We start from the raw sequence: 17721 nt of genomic DNA, 5'->3' as shown, positions 1-17721 counted from the left end.
TCATTTACTTTGAAGCAAATCTATTTGATGCAGTATCGATCTGGCTGTAATTTTAATTTCCCTTTTGCTGCTGCCTCTTGCAGACTGAATGTATGACATAACGAAAAGGTGAGTACTAGATGACAAGCTACTTTAACTTTTAGTATTTTACTGTTACTGCTAACGCAGTAGCGAGGAATATATCACTGACCCCGATGAGTATATTCTGACCATATATTTCAGGGACGCTAAAACAAATGCACAAAATTAGAAGTTAGAAAACTTGCCATAAACTAGTTACAAGAAACTAACGAAAGGCTGGCAAACAGAAAAGACGCAAACCCCCAAACAAAACCTAGACGAAGCACACTGAAAACGAAGCACTGGAAAACACACATAAGACGCAAGCCCAACAAAGAACTTAAGCATGTACACAAACAGAGAAAATAATTACTAAAATACTAAAGTTCTTTCACTTCACCCTCACAGCACTCACAACAACATACAACAGTTCAGTAAACGACATTCAGGGAAATGACATTTTAAAACGCCTACAAAATCCAATTAAGTGACGTCACAATACAAATTCACAAGGGACAAGACAAGACAAAGACAATACATAAAACAAGACAATAGACGCGCACGAAACATTGAGAAATATAAAATACGTTACGGAGGAGAACCATATACTGGAGGCCTGCTCGCACTCAATGCGATAACAGTAGTGAGATGTTTATGTCTAGAAATATTTATCCTCCATAATGCTATTCGCCAAAATGTAGACACATTGATGTATATTTCCTTTATTTCTTTGTACATATAAATGTTTTCTTTTCTAAATTCTAAAATAAGAGGAGACGTAATTGGAAGTGTGTGGGTCGAGTCTCATTTTCACATAAAGAATGAGCACTAAATTTTTGGAAATTTAAAACCATGAAACGAAAAAAACAAGCTGATAGAGCTTAATCAGGCATTAATTAAGCTTAATAACCCCCCTAATTACCACCATATTAAGCGTCTTTAGGAACTGGTTTATTTTTTTAGAGTTTCCATCCTCATTTCGATTTGCTAGCATAGAACAGACGGTATTTTTACTCCAAGATTTCAAACACCGTGAAATAATGACCTAATAATCGTTTAATTAGGCTTTGATTACTGTTGTAATGGCGTATTTAAATTCTATTGGAAATACTTTACTATAAAATAAAGTTTCAAATTGAGCTCCAGCAGTAACAATGAAAAAAATATAATTTTTGGTACAAAATTTGAAATAAAATGAAAAGTCTTAATTAGGCCTAATTAGGCTTAATTACTACAAATTAAGACACAATTTGTGCACAATATGCCTAAATATATATTTAGGTGTTTGAGTCCCATGTTAAAACCCAAACTATAGCGAATTAAGACCCTCAGAAATTGGAGAAATTGAACAAAATTAGCGTGTCTTTTGGGTATTTCCCTCACTTTTTTTTTTCTTTCCATGGGACACGCACCTTTTTTCTTGTGTTGGTGGGATGAAGCATGTTGCATTGGACCGACGCAAAAAAAACTTCCTGTGTCCCGAAGCCTTTAAAAGCCAAACAATAAAATTTTCTTTTTAACAGCAAATTTCGATTTTTTGTAATGGTAAGATGTATACCCCTTGCGTCAAAAGCATTGAAGTGGTTATTTGAACTGAACTTCAGTGGTCAGCAAACTTGTTCTAGCAGCATATTTTTGATAAAATGCTCTTTTTGGCAAAAACATCAAAGATAGAAAGCAAAAAAAACTTTATTAAGTTTTCAATTTTCAGCCAATAATCCATTCTTTTGATAGCAATTTGTAAGAAAATTGAAATTCTAAAACCTTGCTGACGGTCAGCATTTTTCTAAAGTAAGAAAAATCGAAAAAACACTACTGATGAGTGCAGACTTCAGCCTCGTTTGTAGCTTTGTCCAGGAAAAACTTTTTACGACTTGGGTTTTCATAATCAGTGTACAATTTCCGTTTCAACTATATATAACAATCCTTTTCAGTGCTCGGTTTAGCAAAAACGCCTCTAACTCGAGACATTGAAATTGAATTCTGCTCCCAGACTATTGTTTAATCTGACAAATTTCAGGATTAGCAAGATTCAAAAAGCAAATTTACATTCTGTTTTAGAACATATCGAGGAACTTTTAGCAGTTTGTAAGGGAAAATAAACGACATCGGTTTAGAGGACTATATGAGAAATAAGAAAGAAATGACTTTTTCTGAGATTTTTATCTTAGAAGCACTAACTCGATGCCAAAAGCGATAAACGTTCAGTCCTTTAGAAAGTTCCATTGACATCAGTAAGCTTTAGAGTAAACAAGAAAGCCTAAGCGGCGTAAAGGCCCAGCAGTGTTGGCAGTGTCAACGTATTTTTTCGTTGCAGAGTCGCAATACAATTTTATAGTACAGTATATGGCCCCCAAAACGGAGACGGCCCCCAAAATGGAGGTTTTCATTAAAATGCAGATTCTGACTTGTAGATTTATCAGAATTAAACGATTTTTGTTTATTTTGAAAGAATGATGGTTATACTTAAAAATAAGCATGTTTTTGCTGGTTTGAGACAGATTCAAAATAACATATTTGCGTCCAAAGGAAATATTTTAACACCAAAATTAGATAAAAATTGCATGTAGCTCACTCTAGCTCCTTGGATATTGAAAATAAGTTATGAAAACGGGGTATAGGAAACTTTCTACACCTAATGCCGTTCAGAAAATGCAAATACATCTGTGACTTTAGAGACTGGGTAAAAGATATAGCATCTTGAAGGTCAACCAGTATTTTGGAGCCCTAGAATCAGCATTGACAAAACCGAAAATTCTAAATATGAGAAAAAGCAAAAAGTCTTGGAATTCTATTCCTATCACCTTGAGTTAATAGTTTATAACAAAAAATTAACATCATATATAAAATTTTTCGCTGAATCAGCAAAAACGGCAAATTCTGTCATTTTTTTGCAAAACAAAGGAGAAAAATATCTTTAAAGCTTAATATTTTCAGTTTCAGTTAAGCTTTTTTTCTAAAATTTTCACAGCTTATTTCATACATGAATGGAACTATTTTCAAAAGAGATTTGTTTTCAAAAACTTGATTAAGACGTTGTTAAATCAAAATTGTCATTTTGAAAATTTCTAAATTTTCAGTTTGGACTTTGCAATATCGAAAATCTTGAAATATTTCATAAAAATCATAAATTTTACATCCATCGAGTCTTAGGCGGTGGTTACACGTAGCCGGGGTGAAATTCACCCCGGGGTGAAATGGAAAAATAATTCACCCCGGGGTGAAAATCATTTTGGGATACACGTCGACGAAAGGCGGGGTGAAAACCCTTTTTTTCAGTCCGGGGTGAAAATTTTAAATTATTTTCACCCCGGCGTGAAAACGTAAAGTCTGTTCACGATAAGTGTGCACACTTTTCTTTTACCTATAACTTTTGAAGGAATTCTTCAATCTTTATAAATTTGGTATCGTTAGAGAGATATTTGTGAGTGGAACAATTCGAAATAAAAAAATCTTTAAAAAATTCTAAAAATGAAGATGAAAATAAAAAGAAAAAAATGAAGATCTTGTAGAAAATTGCTATAACTTTCATATTCACTGGAGAGATTCTTTTATCTTAGGAGGTCATCACTGTGAAAAAAATTCACTAAAATCTTTATTCAATATAGAGTTAAGATGCAAAGTTAATAAGTGATTGACCTCAAAAAACAGCAGAAAACAGCAGAAAACAACGTTTTTAGACGTCAATCAGCTTATAACTTTGTTTGATATCTTTTGACTGAATGATTATTTATGAGAACGTTTTTCGCAATGATGACGTTCGATGATCAAGGATTCACTTCAGTGAAAATGATAGTTACAGCACTTTTCTACAAGATCTTCATTTTTTTCTTCTTCATTTTCATCTTCATTTTTAGAATTTTTTTAAAGATTTTTTTATTTCAAATTTTTCCACTCACTAATATCTTTCCAATGATACCAAATTTGTAAAGATTGAAGAATTCCTTCAAAAACTATATAGGTAAAAGAAAAAAGAGTGCACACTTATCGTGAACAGACTTTAATCGTGCATAACTTTTAGATTCAACCCGGGGTGAAAAAGAAATTGTGTATACATGTAAAAATCTGCAAAAATTTGCAAAAAAAATCCTCAAAAAGATTTTCACTCCGGTCCTCAGGACCGGGGTGAAATCAACCCCGGGGTGAGTTCAACCCGCCTAAAAACGATTTCACCCCGCCTAAATACGTGTATACAGAAACAGTGTTTTCTTTATAGACCGGAGTGAATTTCACCCCGGGGTGAAATATTATTTTATTTCACCCCGGGATGAATTTCACCCCGGCTACGTGTAACCACCGCCTTAAATTTAAAGGGGAAACACAAATATGTTCACAGTTTTTTCCCCCTATTACCACTAGGCTTAATAATTTGATTTTAACTACACCTCCGTTTTGGGGGCCCCAAACCTGCATTTTGACAACCAGGGGTATACTGTAAAAATTTTATCAAATAAGTTTATGCCCAAAACCCTCTAAATCATATTTCAAAACTATGGTCAAAATTTTGTATTCATATCTTAAAGATATCTCGAGAAATCGCTAAAATTTCAAACCTCCGTTTTGGGGGCCATTAGAAAAAAGCTACTTATCTTTAAGCGATTGAAAAATATTGTTGAAATTGAAAATTTTCAAAAAGAACTACCAGGAAATAAAGTAGAGATGTTAAAGGTTTTCATGCATCAAAAAATTTTGTAAAATCTCTTTTCCTCTAGATTTGAGAGAAATTTCAAATTTGATCGCCGTTTTGGGGGCCACATACTGTAGTGAATTTTTTTGATGTATTGACTCGAGTCGCGCGAGCAATAAAAATTTAATTACTTTAACATTTTGAGATACTTTATCGGGGAAAAGTGACGAAATTGTGGCCAAGTGACGAATATTTTTCCCCGACGAAAATTTTTCCCCGGCCTTAATGAGTTTACCAACTACTAAGCAAGTGACGAATATTGTTCCCCGACGAAATTTTTTTTCTGACGAAGTTTTCTCCGATAAGGTAGGTACCTCATACTAATTGAGAAAGAAAGATGTAATTTGGAGGTATTTATTATATGTGGTTTTTTCTTACGCATGCGCACAATAGAAAGTCAGATAATTCGATTTTAGCCTGGACGCGTCCATTGATAATTGTGCGCCATAGGCCCCGACAAAGTCAAATCGTTTCGACCAGTTGCGTTTTAAAGGCCCATACCACTGCGCACTGGGCCAATAAAATTTATATTCCCCAGTGGTTTGCGTGAATGGGCTTTTTCAGAAAAGCTGTGTGAATGAGTGAATACAAGAGTATCATATCATATCAGTATCATATCATTATATTCAGTAAAAACATGTGATTACTCGAAAAAGTTCACGTGTCACGTGATTTCAACTTACAGCTGATAACTTCATTAGTGTCAATGAATTCGGACTAATCTAAAATAAATGTTATGTAAGAAGCACATAAAAATTTCGAGTAAAAGCGTGATTTGTCTTCAGACTTTAAATTTTTCAGCCTGTGTATTGGAAAAACCTTGTGTGAACAGAAATTGGGTGAATTTCGAAAAAATAGAGTGAATGCGTGAGTTTGGGGAAAAAAATTGTGTGATTGCGTGATTTGATGGTCCTTTGGGGTCCTCTCATATGCTAGATCAAAATATATGCTAGAAAATAAACATAAAAGCTGAAAAAAAAATGATTTTAAAAACTTTGAATATAGTACGATGTTTTAGCCATAATGCTTTTACTTTCATGTTATGTCTGTTTGGTGTCTTGAAGGTTTCAGTAAAAGTGATAACGATTAGATTCTTCTCATTTTTTCATTCTGATATTTACGGTTTCTTTGTGTTACAATAAAGTACAGTTGAATCTAAAAAGAATGACCGATATGGAATTTGAAACCGAAAATTGTGTTACACCCGATATAAACCAAACTACCGGTACCGAACTATGGTTTACTTTGTTCAACTAAAGCAAAGATGGCGCATTATTTTGCTTCAAATTCAGTTGCTTTGGAAATATATAGTAGCTAAGTTTAAGTTTTGGGACATCTTCCCCATCGGTATTTACAAGCTGTCTATTTGTGTTTCAATACGCTAAAGAACACACCCTCTTCTCACAGACCCACTGGGAACTCTTCCCACAGGAAAGATTGGCCAAAATATCGTCCCCGGTGGAAAACTATCCTCCTCTTTTTGTCCCCACTGAAAATAATCGAATAAAACAATCCTCACTTCAAAATATTATGCTATTTCCCAATACCCACTGAATTTCCAAACAAAAGAATTGAAATCTCTAACCATAAGAAATATGGGAATATCAATCCCCATCGAGTCTCAGTCTGTTATTTTTATCCGCACTGGCTGAAAAAATCTCACCAGCTCTTTGAGAATTGGGTGTAAGAAGAACTGTTATCGGGACACAAAGACGAGTGAGTGTCTCGCAAAAAAAAAAAGGGAATTTTTTTGATTTCTTGGTGTTACACATTGACTAATGTAGTATCAAGAAGTCTTTGATGAAGTGTTTTCACACAAATATTTTCACAACTGCCGCATGGCCCTTTCACTTTTTTTGCCAGGAAAGGCTATTTTGAAAACTTTCAGTTATTTTTCCATAAATCCTTTTTAAATTGACTCGAAATTGGTCCTTAAGATGGCACTTTTAACCCCTCAAAATTTTTGGACAACGTCAATTTCCTCCAATATTTGATGGCCCCCTCTCATCAGACCTCAAGCTGGGCGCCCTGGCAAGAGCTTCGAAATTTAAAGTAACGTCAAAAATCGAATGGTTAGAGCGCGAAAAAGTCTAATAGACGTTACTATGTGTAATAAAAAGCGTGACCTCTAGTATAAGCTTTACCTAGATATGAGACAGGGTGTTCTCAAAATAAAAATTTGGCCTGAACGAAATAGCTCAAAATGTCGATTCCTTATTACGGTAAATAGCTTTTGATACGAAAAATATATTCTTACGTTTCACATTTCTGCATATTAAGAACTTGTACGCCAGAATTGACAGCAAGACCAACATCACAACGATAGGTATCACAATAATTGAAAATAATAAGCTTTTAGACATTCTGCTTCCTGAATTTTTACCTAAAAGTGAAGATTAAGCTTTCGAGTTAGATGGATCTCAAAAGGATATCTATTAAAATATTTTTTTGGAATGTGAATCAGCTCATAATGATTTAGAAAGGCTAGAAAAGGTGTAATAAGTGGAATTGTTAACCGGTTACTTTTTCGAAGCGGGCTACACGGCTTTTTGCGCAATGCAATTGGTTCTTTTCGCATGACGACGGGCCTACACTGCAGTTGCCCGTCGTTACGAAAATTCATTGCGCAAGAAGACGGGCTGTACTGTGAAATATTGCCCTCGGTCAACGCAACAATATTTCTCAGTACAGCCATCGCTAACCGGTCATTATTGTATTAAAGGATGCTGGAAGACATAATTTTGCTAAAATAAAAGTCTGAAAACTTACCACCAATCAATATGGTTGTACTTTCAGTGAAAATATTTCCATTGTATCCAATAGCTTCATATAAAATTTGTTTGCCACACATATCTTCAGTAAGTTGTGTCTTCAAAGTGTATGTATACTGATGTTTTCTGGTTTCGCTTTTCTTTACCGATCCATTTAATGTTTTGTAACCAATTTTCCAAATAAGTTTTGGTTGTGGATTGCCGCACAGCGTAACGTTTAAAGAAAATTCTCCATTAGGTGAGCATGTGACGTGCTTTGGTAACTTTCCATCACTGCATTGATCTGGTCCACCTTTAAATGAGGTAAATATGAAAAAAGTGCTGTCCTAAAGAAGCTGAGAGAAAATAATAAGCCTAGTAACACCATTATTAATTTTCATTAATTTCTGCTAATTTGATCATTAAATTCGAATCTAGAATCGTTCTCAATCTGTTCTTAAGTTTTGGCAAATATTGAGCCTTGTAATCTTATGACATCCAAATTTATCAGTGACCTTGTCAGATTCACCTCGGTGGATGACCCAGTGACAAATATTGCCAAAAATTGCCTTATTTTAAGCCCCAGTGAAATAATGATTAAGCCTTACCAAAATAAATTGAAATTCCGATCACAATTTGAAAATTGACTGTCTCACCCCAGTCAATAATTGTATTTATTGAGACCGTTCGAAATCGAAAAATAGATATCAATGAATTCTATGAAAACCAGACTTGCTAAGTAGAACTTTGTCAAATACGGTGAAAATCATCATCATCCCAAATCCAAGCCCAGTGAATTATTTTTCCTGGCTATCCCGGAAGATTTCAAAACTTCACCGGTTCACTGAAACAGGGGTGTTTATTTTTCTTGATTTAGATCGGTCTCGCTATAAATTGCAAAATAAAGTATAGCAGAAAACGAACTAATTTTTGATATTCCCTCATTGAAGTACTACAGTTAACATATTTCTGCAAATATAACAAAAAGATGACCTTTCCAAAATCGTCACGATTTTTCATGCCACCCTTCACAAGATACACTTACCTTCAACGACAAGTGTTAAATTACGTTCTTCGGTCATATAAGAAGGTGAGCGTAAACTTGCTATTAATTTCCCACTGTCTTGGTATTTTAGATTAACCAAAGTCAGTTCAAATGTTCCATTACCATTCTTTAACATTACTTTCGCATTTCGAACTTCTGGTGGATTGATAACCTCTTTATTAGAGTGCCAGGAATCATAAATGCCAGTGTCTTCATATAAAATAATTGATCCAATTCTAGGTGTTTCCATGTTACCAAAAAAGATATGTTTTTCCTGTACATTATATATTCTCCATTTCAAGGTTACATTACTACCAACTTCTTTCGTTATAATATGGCTTTGGGAATCTCTCATAATTACAGAACCGTCTGAAAGGAAATAAGAAGCAGAAGTGGCATGAAAGGAAGGAAAAAAGTCGATTGTAGGGTTGATTAAATTGTTTGTTACAGGCCCATTTTTATTAAAACAGAAATACAGCACTACGGACAGCAACATGCTAATGAAACCCCCGATTCTGAGCCAAAAATTATTTTAGTTTCAAGGAAAAACAATCAAATTCGAAAATCAATAGTTATACCTCTGACGTTTAACTTTATTTTCACTTCAGCTCTAACGCGACCCAGTCCCCAGACTCGAATGAGGATAACTTCACTGTCTTTAATGTCTAGACCATCTAACGCCATATCCATTATTCCATTCCCTTTGTTGAGTTCTAACCTGAAGTCTTTGATTTTTGAAGCAAAAGGAACTTGAGATTTTAACTTCAAATTTTCATAGTTGTACGTATATGAGCGACTGGTCATTCCGAGGGAGCCAACTTCTTTTTCTTTTTTACCAAAATATATGATGAGGGTATCTTCTTCAAAATTGTAAACGTTCCATTTCAAAGTCACTTTTTCATCCTTTCTTACATTAATTTGGTTGCCTGGGACTGTATTTTCAATTCTATAACCATCTATTGTTGAGGAAAGGAAATAAAAGAAAGTTAAATGAGTAGCTCCTTGTATGCCGATTTTGAGCTTCTAAAGGTTTATGTTATTTGACCCATTGTTTACGAAGAATTTTGGTTAGCAGTACCAACATTTAGGATCATCCACATATACGTTTTTTTTTAAGCCTTTGGATATTTTTAACTTTTTGAGTTTTAAGCCTAAAATTGTTCTTAACTTGTTTTTAATATCTTGGCAATCGAAGCCTCGTGTTCTTATAGTATAGTTTGTTATTATAAGCAACGTGTAGTAGTCTTACCTATAAGCTGTGGAAGTAAACAAATTCCCATTATTGTAACGTAGTAAAAACCCATCCCAATTTCTTGGCTACAGGCTACATATATGTTAGTTAGTACTCTCTTCAGCGTCAACTGTTATAGAAAGCAGAACTTTTATATGAGTTAGTTTCAAGGGCTGAAAATGGTTTAAAGGTCATAACATTGGAGAGTAGCAAAAGGTTATGCCAAATATTACTTCACTGTAGCTCATCTATGATGGCATCATCAAATATCCGGAAAAGCTACATTTTGTAATTACCAGTTATTGTGTGCCAAGAATTCGCAAAAGGCGTTTGTGATTTTCAGTTATGATGTCATCTGTCATTTTGTCATCTTTATTGAGAAAGGAAGTCTGTCTATGACATCTATGTAACAAATAAAACAAAAATTGAAAAAGGTGAAGGTCATCTCTTCGCATTGTTTCCGGAAAAATATGATTTAATGAACAAATTTCTAATCCAACGATTTCTCAAAAAAGGAACGAGATGAGAATGATATTTTTTTCCAAAATCTGGTATTTCGTAACTTTCAACTTAATAGATTTTGAAATATCGGTTCCCATCGGGGTGATATTTTTCGAGTTCAGAAATTTCGTCCTATTTTATATAGAAAACTCTGAACGAGAAAAATATATTTAATATTGTACGAGTAAAGTGTGATAATTGGTTTATTGTCAACTTGAAAAATATTAACAAACTTTTCCCTCTCCATTTGCTGCAATTTGGTGAAATCAACGGATTAGAATAGGTGGATTAAGAACTCATAGAAAACACTCCTCGTTAGGTTATCAAACTTTTTTACGAGTTTGCTAGCAATTAAAACTTGATAAGTTGTAAAAAAGTTGTAAAAAATCATTACTTTCAACATTTTCATTGGTCATTACGTATCACGTGGTACATTTTAAATAAGAAAATGCACTTTTTTAGCCCTTTCTATCCAATGCAGAAATTAGCCAAATAATTTGAAATTTATTTTCCTAATTCTAAATACAGTCTTCTTTCACCAGTATGCAACCCATTCGTGACCCATCGATAGTTTCTTAGTTATAGACCATACGTTAATTTTCACTTATCTGAAGATTGCCATTGACAAAAGATTAAAAATTTACATTAAAACTGGTCTAGCGTTTGTTGATGCTAAAACTTAAGTGCAGGATTTAAAATATTTGCAAAATCATCAAAATTGATCGAATCATAGGACAAATTCGTTTTCGAAACTGTATAAATTGGAAAATTGTTCTTATAAAAACAATGAAAAAACTAAACGAGGAGTGCGCAGAGTCATTTACAGATTTTTCTTGTAACAATGAGAAGACAATGGATCTCTCTTGGGAGCAACGAGAGAAGTTAATCCACCTATTCTAATCCGTTGGTGAAATCAACATCAAAACATTCGACGCTTCAATACTGATTCAAAGGGTCATTAATAGCCCCATTAAAATATCAAAACAGTCTTTTGACCGGCAGGTACAAAATGCATAAAACATAATGCATATTGCATAATGCATAATAGTATTGTGTAATTTACAGAACGATTTTATATTCTCTGGAACTCTCCTTTGCAGAGGCTAAAACCGCGAAAACCTCTTTAGAAGAGTTCCTTCCTTGTAAACATTCCAATCAGAGGGATTTCCCCAGACATAATATTTACTTTTCGAATCCAAACAGATCCGAACGAAAGAGAAAATATTCGAATCATAACAACAAAGGGTTTTCCGTCAGCATAAATAATAAGAAGATGCAACAGATCAGATAAAAAAACAACATAAACATTCGAATGTAAAAAGATTTGAAGTCTATTTTCTTTGATCTAGCTTCCGGATGAAGCTCTTTAATTTATATTGGCTGGATATTGGCTTATCTAACAAAAAAGCATTCACATGGTTAATGCTTTGTAAGAGAGAAAACACGTTGAAATTTATTAGCAATTATTCGAAAAGATCTCTGAGAAAACCTAGAAAGATCTTGCTATAAAATTTACGTTTTCGAGTTAGAAAAGTAACATACGGAGGAGATATTTTCGTGTTTTTTCTACATTATACTACGTTCTGTAAAATACAACTATGAAAATCAAAATGGCGACAAGCATTTTCAGTGGATCATGGATTTTCTTCATCATCCAAAATTCAAATTTACAGCTTTCTACCCTTTATTTTCTGGTAGAAATTGGTATATTTGTTTTGTTGAAAGTATTATCTTTAAAATTCTCCTTATTATAGGCTCTAAAATTGACATTTTTCAAATATTATGCATTATGCATTATGCAATATGCATTATGTTCTATGCATTTTGGACCTGCCGGTCTTTTGACAACTTTTGTGAGTATTGAGAGGAAAAAGAAAACATTTTTGAGAATAGATTTTGGGATAAGATACAAAAGTAAGTACAAAATATGATCTCTCGCTTACCAGACCCTTTTTTGAACGTGGTCTTGTATTTGTACGATACAATGAAATACAGCATTTATGTACGCATTTTTAGCAAATCAGCTTGTTTATATTTTTCATGTTGATGATAAATAATATCCCCTAGATAATTTCTGTATATAAATATGATTATAAAGTGAAAGATTAAAGAACAGCCAGTAATTATAATCGTAAGACTTTCTTTGTTTGACATTTTGGAATTCTCAGTTGAAGATTTGGACAGTGTTATTATGTGATCTTGAAACTTGCAGACTACAATAAAGCAACTTTTTTCCTATGAAAAAGAGAAAGAAGCAAAATGAAACGTCAATTAAATTTGAACAATAAATTTTGCCAATTTTCGTGATCAGCTCGACGAAGGGATTATTTTTTGCGTGATTGTTTGACGGAAGTGGCAGCTCGTGGGAACATTATGACAGGGAAAAATTTACTAATCAAGCCAAATCTTGTTTAATAACGTTGAAACAAACCTTCAAAAGTTCAAAATTTTCGCCATCGATGCCAACCTCCTTCGTCAGTTTATCATGGCCCTGTCAAAGTGGAGCCGTGGCCCCTGTACTGTATGATCAAACATTTATTATGCAGGCAAGTAAATTATCTTTTAAACAAAATTTTGCGTCTCTTACATGGCGTTCTAAATTCAAGGCCTAGCAAGCGTGCTTTGACGTCAATATCCTGTGGACCTAATTAATGATGTCATTGCAGTGTTGACGTCAATTTGTTTTCAACAAATCTAACGTTATTCACACCCATTTTTGTCTCTTACCATTGAACATCCTTTGCAATTGCGATTTGAGCATCAATAATATCAGCAAGACCACCAGCACAACCATAGGTACAACGATAATTATAGCAAGTACACTTTTGGATATGCCGTTGTTGGGATTATTTTCTGGTGAATAAATAAAGCCAATATTCTTACAGTTAGTTAGGGTGAAAGTAATAGTGATCCTCGAACCCAGGGCTTATCTAACCTCCTTACGATCAAGGTCATAATACTTGAGAAAAAAAGGGAAATCCACCGGAAGTTTTTAAACCACAATCGACTTGGAAGTCCTCTAAAGTAGGTTGGAAGGGTAGAGTTTTAACTCTGAGTTTTAATTCTTGACTTAGGACCTTAGGATCTGAGGATCCAAAAGTTAAAAAATAAGGCTCATCAGAATATAGCTTGGCAGTCTGTCAACCCCTCCCAAATTGAAATATTTGATTAAATTAAAGATATAGCCCAAAATCAACTTTCTCGCCGGAATTTTAAATCTTGAAAAACGCTAAAATAACCCAAATTCTCAATATATTTCAACCTTGATTGTACCTTATTGATAATTCGGACGGATGTGTTGACGAGAGATATAAACGATAAAACGATCCATCTAAATTTACGGTACTGGCCTCTTTACGTCGTTAAACTTTCATTGCTCGCGTATTACAAGTGTTCGGGCCACAAAATGAAGTATCTATCTAAGGGGGCATCACCATGGTTGGCCACAGGCGGGGCACAAAAGGTTGCAAAATTTGCCCTATCTAAATTAGAACGCCACGAGTAACCTGGTCGTTATATAGCTTATGTTTTCCGAAGCTATCATTATCAAAGATTTTTGTATTAAATGACTGAAAATGACTTACCATGTAACACTATGGTTGTATTCCCAATCAAGATACCACCTTCGTATCCAATAGCTTTATATGAAAGTTGTTTCTCACACATATCTTCAGTAAGTTGTGTCTTCAAAGTGTATGTATACTGATGTTTTCTGGTTTCGCTTTTCCTTACCGATCCATACAATGTTTTGCCACCAATTTTCCAAACAAGTTTTGGTTCCGGATTACCGCAAAGTATGACATTTTGAACGATTACTTCCTTAGGTGAGCATGTGATGCTGTGTGGTAAGTTTTCAAATCCACAATTTTCTGGTCCCCCTGGGAAATTAAAATAAATATTTTTAAGATATTTTTTTTTATGAAAAAGTATGCATTTTTGCATATGCTCTTTGTCTTTATACCGAGTGAGCCAGAAATAAGTTACTATTTTACTATCTTACCTATAAATTAGTGAGATTTGAAGTTTATTCTTCCTCTTTCCAATGAAATCAGTTCATTAACCATAAATACACCCCTGTCTCACAGCCCCGGGGAACTTTTTCCTCAGTGGGGATAAAAAATTCCTATTGAAGTCCCAATAGGGATAAAAATCTATTATTCTTAGGTTTTTTGGAGTGCAATTTTTAAATTTAAACATTGAATTTCGAGGGGGGATGAAATAAAAATCAATTTACCAACGGGGCTGAAATTCTAGGGTATTTTTCCACTGGGAATGAAATCTTTGCTAAATTTTCCAGTGGGGCAGTGGGTCTGTGACACAGGGGTGTATAAATGTTTAATGGTAAATTTTATTGGTTTGTCGTTAATACTTACTTCTTAGCGCATTTTAGACATTAATGATATGCCCTTGACGATACACTTGCATTATAAAATCATAATACGAATTTTAAACAAGCACAAAAGCTGGGCTGAAAGAACTCAAAAATTAATAAAGTGCATCGAATGCCTTCGCAATATTTCAGTAAAATCTTTTTAGAAATTAATGAAAAAGTACATCAAGATAATACTGTGAAAATTTCAAGCCAGCACCTTCAAAATTCATCATTCAGACTGACTTATAATTTCAATTTTGGCGAAAAACTATTGTTTCAACAAAATACCCTTAAAATATGTCCAAAATTAGTTCAAGTGTTCTATTGGGTACAGATTCAAAGATATCTAGCAATAAAAAAACTTTTTCAGAAGGAAAATAGGAGAAAAATTTCAAACACTATCTACCAATAATAAACTGAGCACCTTGATGTTCTTATAAAGCTCGGAGACAGAGATGGAACAGCAATTAACTGAAAAGACAATGCGGTACATATTCCAGCCGCAGCTTTCTTATACTAGGTTTTACTTTATAGAGGGTAGGTCAGCTCTGACACAACCGGTATGATAAGATCTTCAAGTAGATCTATACGTAGCTAATTATCCTAAAGAAATACACATAATAGTTTCAATGCCAAAAAAGTCTAATAGTACTAATTTTACCTTGAACATTTAACTTCACTTTGCTTTGTGCCAATATATCAGATTCGAATTTGTTGATAACAATGATGTCAAAACTATATTGGTATCTAAGATTTTGTAGCATCAACTGTAATGTACCATTACCATTATCTAACATCAATTTGAATTCCTTTATAAACCAAGACGTGTACCTTTTAGCATACGAAGGCAAAATAGTGTAATTCCTTGAAATGGATGTCACTCTTGTGGACCGCAATAAATGGCCCATTGATCTACCAGATGCATCGTTAGCATAAAGAAGTAAGTCTGAGCCGTTGATAATGCTGCGCAAATTCCATGATAGAGTTACGTCCATGCCAATCTGGCCATTTACGCGATTACCCGAAGCAACATTTTGGATAACAGTGCCTGTGAAGTAGATTTTCAGCTTTACACAAATGCACTAACTGTATGCAGTTTGAAATCTCAAATATTGCACTAGGGACTTAAAGAAAGTTCTTTTTACGAGCTATAGAAGTGTTAGAGATATGGGGATCTTTTTCACAAAGATCAGAGGGTCACGTGTTAATTGAATGACTATTCTAAGCAGGAGTATTTTCTCCTCGGAATTGGGTCGGAATTAAGACGATTTAAAATGACTCTGACGGTAAGAAACCTACATGTTTTTTTTTTTATAAGCAAGTGTCTTCCCCTGCATCAGGCTCGCATTATGCTTAGCATTCTATTGTTCTCAAACAATAGAGCCATTGTTTAGGTACCAAAAACTGAGCCTGCGTATGCTTATAAATGTTATGCTTATAAAAGAAAAAACATGTACCGCGTTTACAGGTTACTAAAAGATTTTTAATTGAAATAAATTACTCTTATTAAAGGAATAATAAGGACCCCCTCCGTCATTACTTTGAGTAACCACCAGTGAGAAAACCACAAAACCCCCACAAAATATAAAAAAAGTTATCTTTACCGGTAATTTGAGGAAGAAAACAGATGAAGAAGTAGAAGTGCATTTCAAAAGTCCAATATTTTCTTCTGCAGATGTTGATAACATTTATCTTCTGTAATCAAGTTGAAATAACTGAAATGTTGCAATGGCAGACGATTGATTTTCAGATGGTGTTGAGGACCGTAGGTTGAGGATATGCCAAATTATTATAAAGGTCATGCCAAAGGTCATGTCAAGCTTACCCCGGAAAGTACATTTTGTGATTACATTCCGACATTCAGGCAAGTTTATTGTTCAAATTTCTATTAATTTTCAGTTTTATCATTCGAACGTGCGCAACGCACTGAGCTCAACTTCAGCAGCTTCACATTATTCAAAGTCCCGATTGTAGCAAAACAAGCTAACTTTAACCGTATTCATACTCGGCTTTTAAGGGTGGTTCAAAACTAAGGGGCTGTTCCTGTATCACTTCTTAACTTTTGATCTAGTAGGTCTTTTTGGATGAAATTTGACACAAGATCTTTGTCATACAGGATAACTTTTGACAAGATTTTTTTTGATGACGTCACTCCATCATATGTCCAAAGTGAGTAAAAACCGAGAATTTCCTTTGTCCTTATAAAAAGCTATGATATTCTAACAACAGGGCCGGCGAATCAATTTTGAAAGTGGAGGGGCCAAATAGTAAGTGTCTAAGGAGGCGCCACCATGGTTGGCTGATTTTTTTTTCTTAGCAAAAAAATAAGCAAATTTATATTGGAAATCAGAAAAGTCTTCATGCTCAAGGTGGGGAAATTTTTAGCTGTGAATTTTTTTTTATTTTGAAGCTAAATAAAAGGGCATACCGGATAAGTGGGATGGGGGAACCCGGGAACCTAAAGTGGGGACCTAAGTTGTTTAATTATTAATAAAATTGAAATATTTTTCTTTAAAAACAAATACATAAAGATAAGAAAGATATTATATGCAATGAAAGAAAAATCCTTTTATCATAATAAGAACACCAGTTATTTACTTTTTACATTACGGTTCGCAAACAATAATGTTGAAAATAAAACAAAGGGAATTTATGATTTATTTATTCAATTAGCTCAAAAAACCATGTTTATTTATCAGCAGTTTTATAGTGCATCTTTTTGAAAGGTTCTTTTTAGTAAATTAATTGACTTACTGTAATTGACTTTAAACTTTAAACTTTAAACCGTCATACTGTATCTTCAAATCTAGAAGGAATTAGAAGTTCGTTCATAGCTCGATGGATAACTTAGAGCCTCTTCTTTCTTTTGCACGGATCTAATTTGCTTCAATACAGAATCTAGTAAAACATTATTTACGATCTCTTTTTTGTTCATTCTTGATGCAATACACATTGTTTTTTATAAGCAGCTCCAATTTTCATTCTACGGATTCTAGCTCGTTTTTCTTTCTGTACCAACCAAACAGTACAGCGTGTAAAATTACATTAATTAAAATTGTTTGGTAGTAAAATAGA

Source organism: Clytia hemisphaerica, unplaced genomic scaffold (genome assembly GCF_902728285.1).
Source record: "Clytia hemisphaerica strain Z4C2 unplaced genomic scaffold, Clytia hemisphaerica genome assembly, whole genome shotgun sequence".
Lineage (NCBI taxonomy): Eukaryota > Metazoa > Cnidaria > Hydrozoa > Leptothecata > Clytiidae > Clytia > Clytia hemisphaerica.
This window is presented reverse-complemented; position numbering follows the sequence as displayed.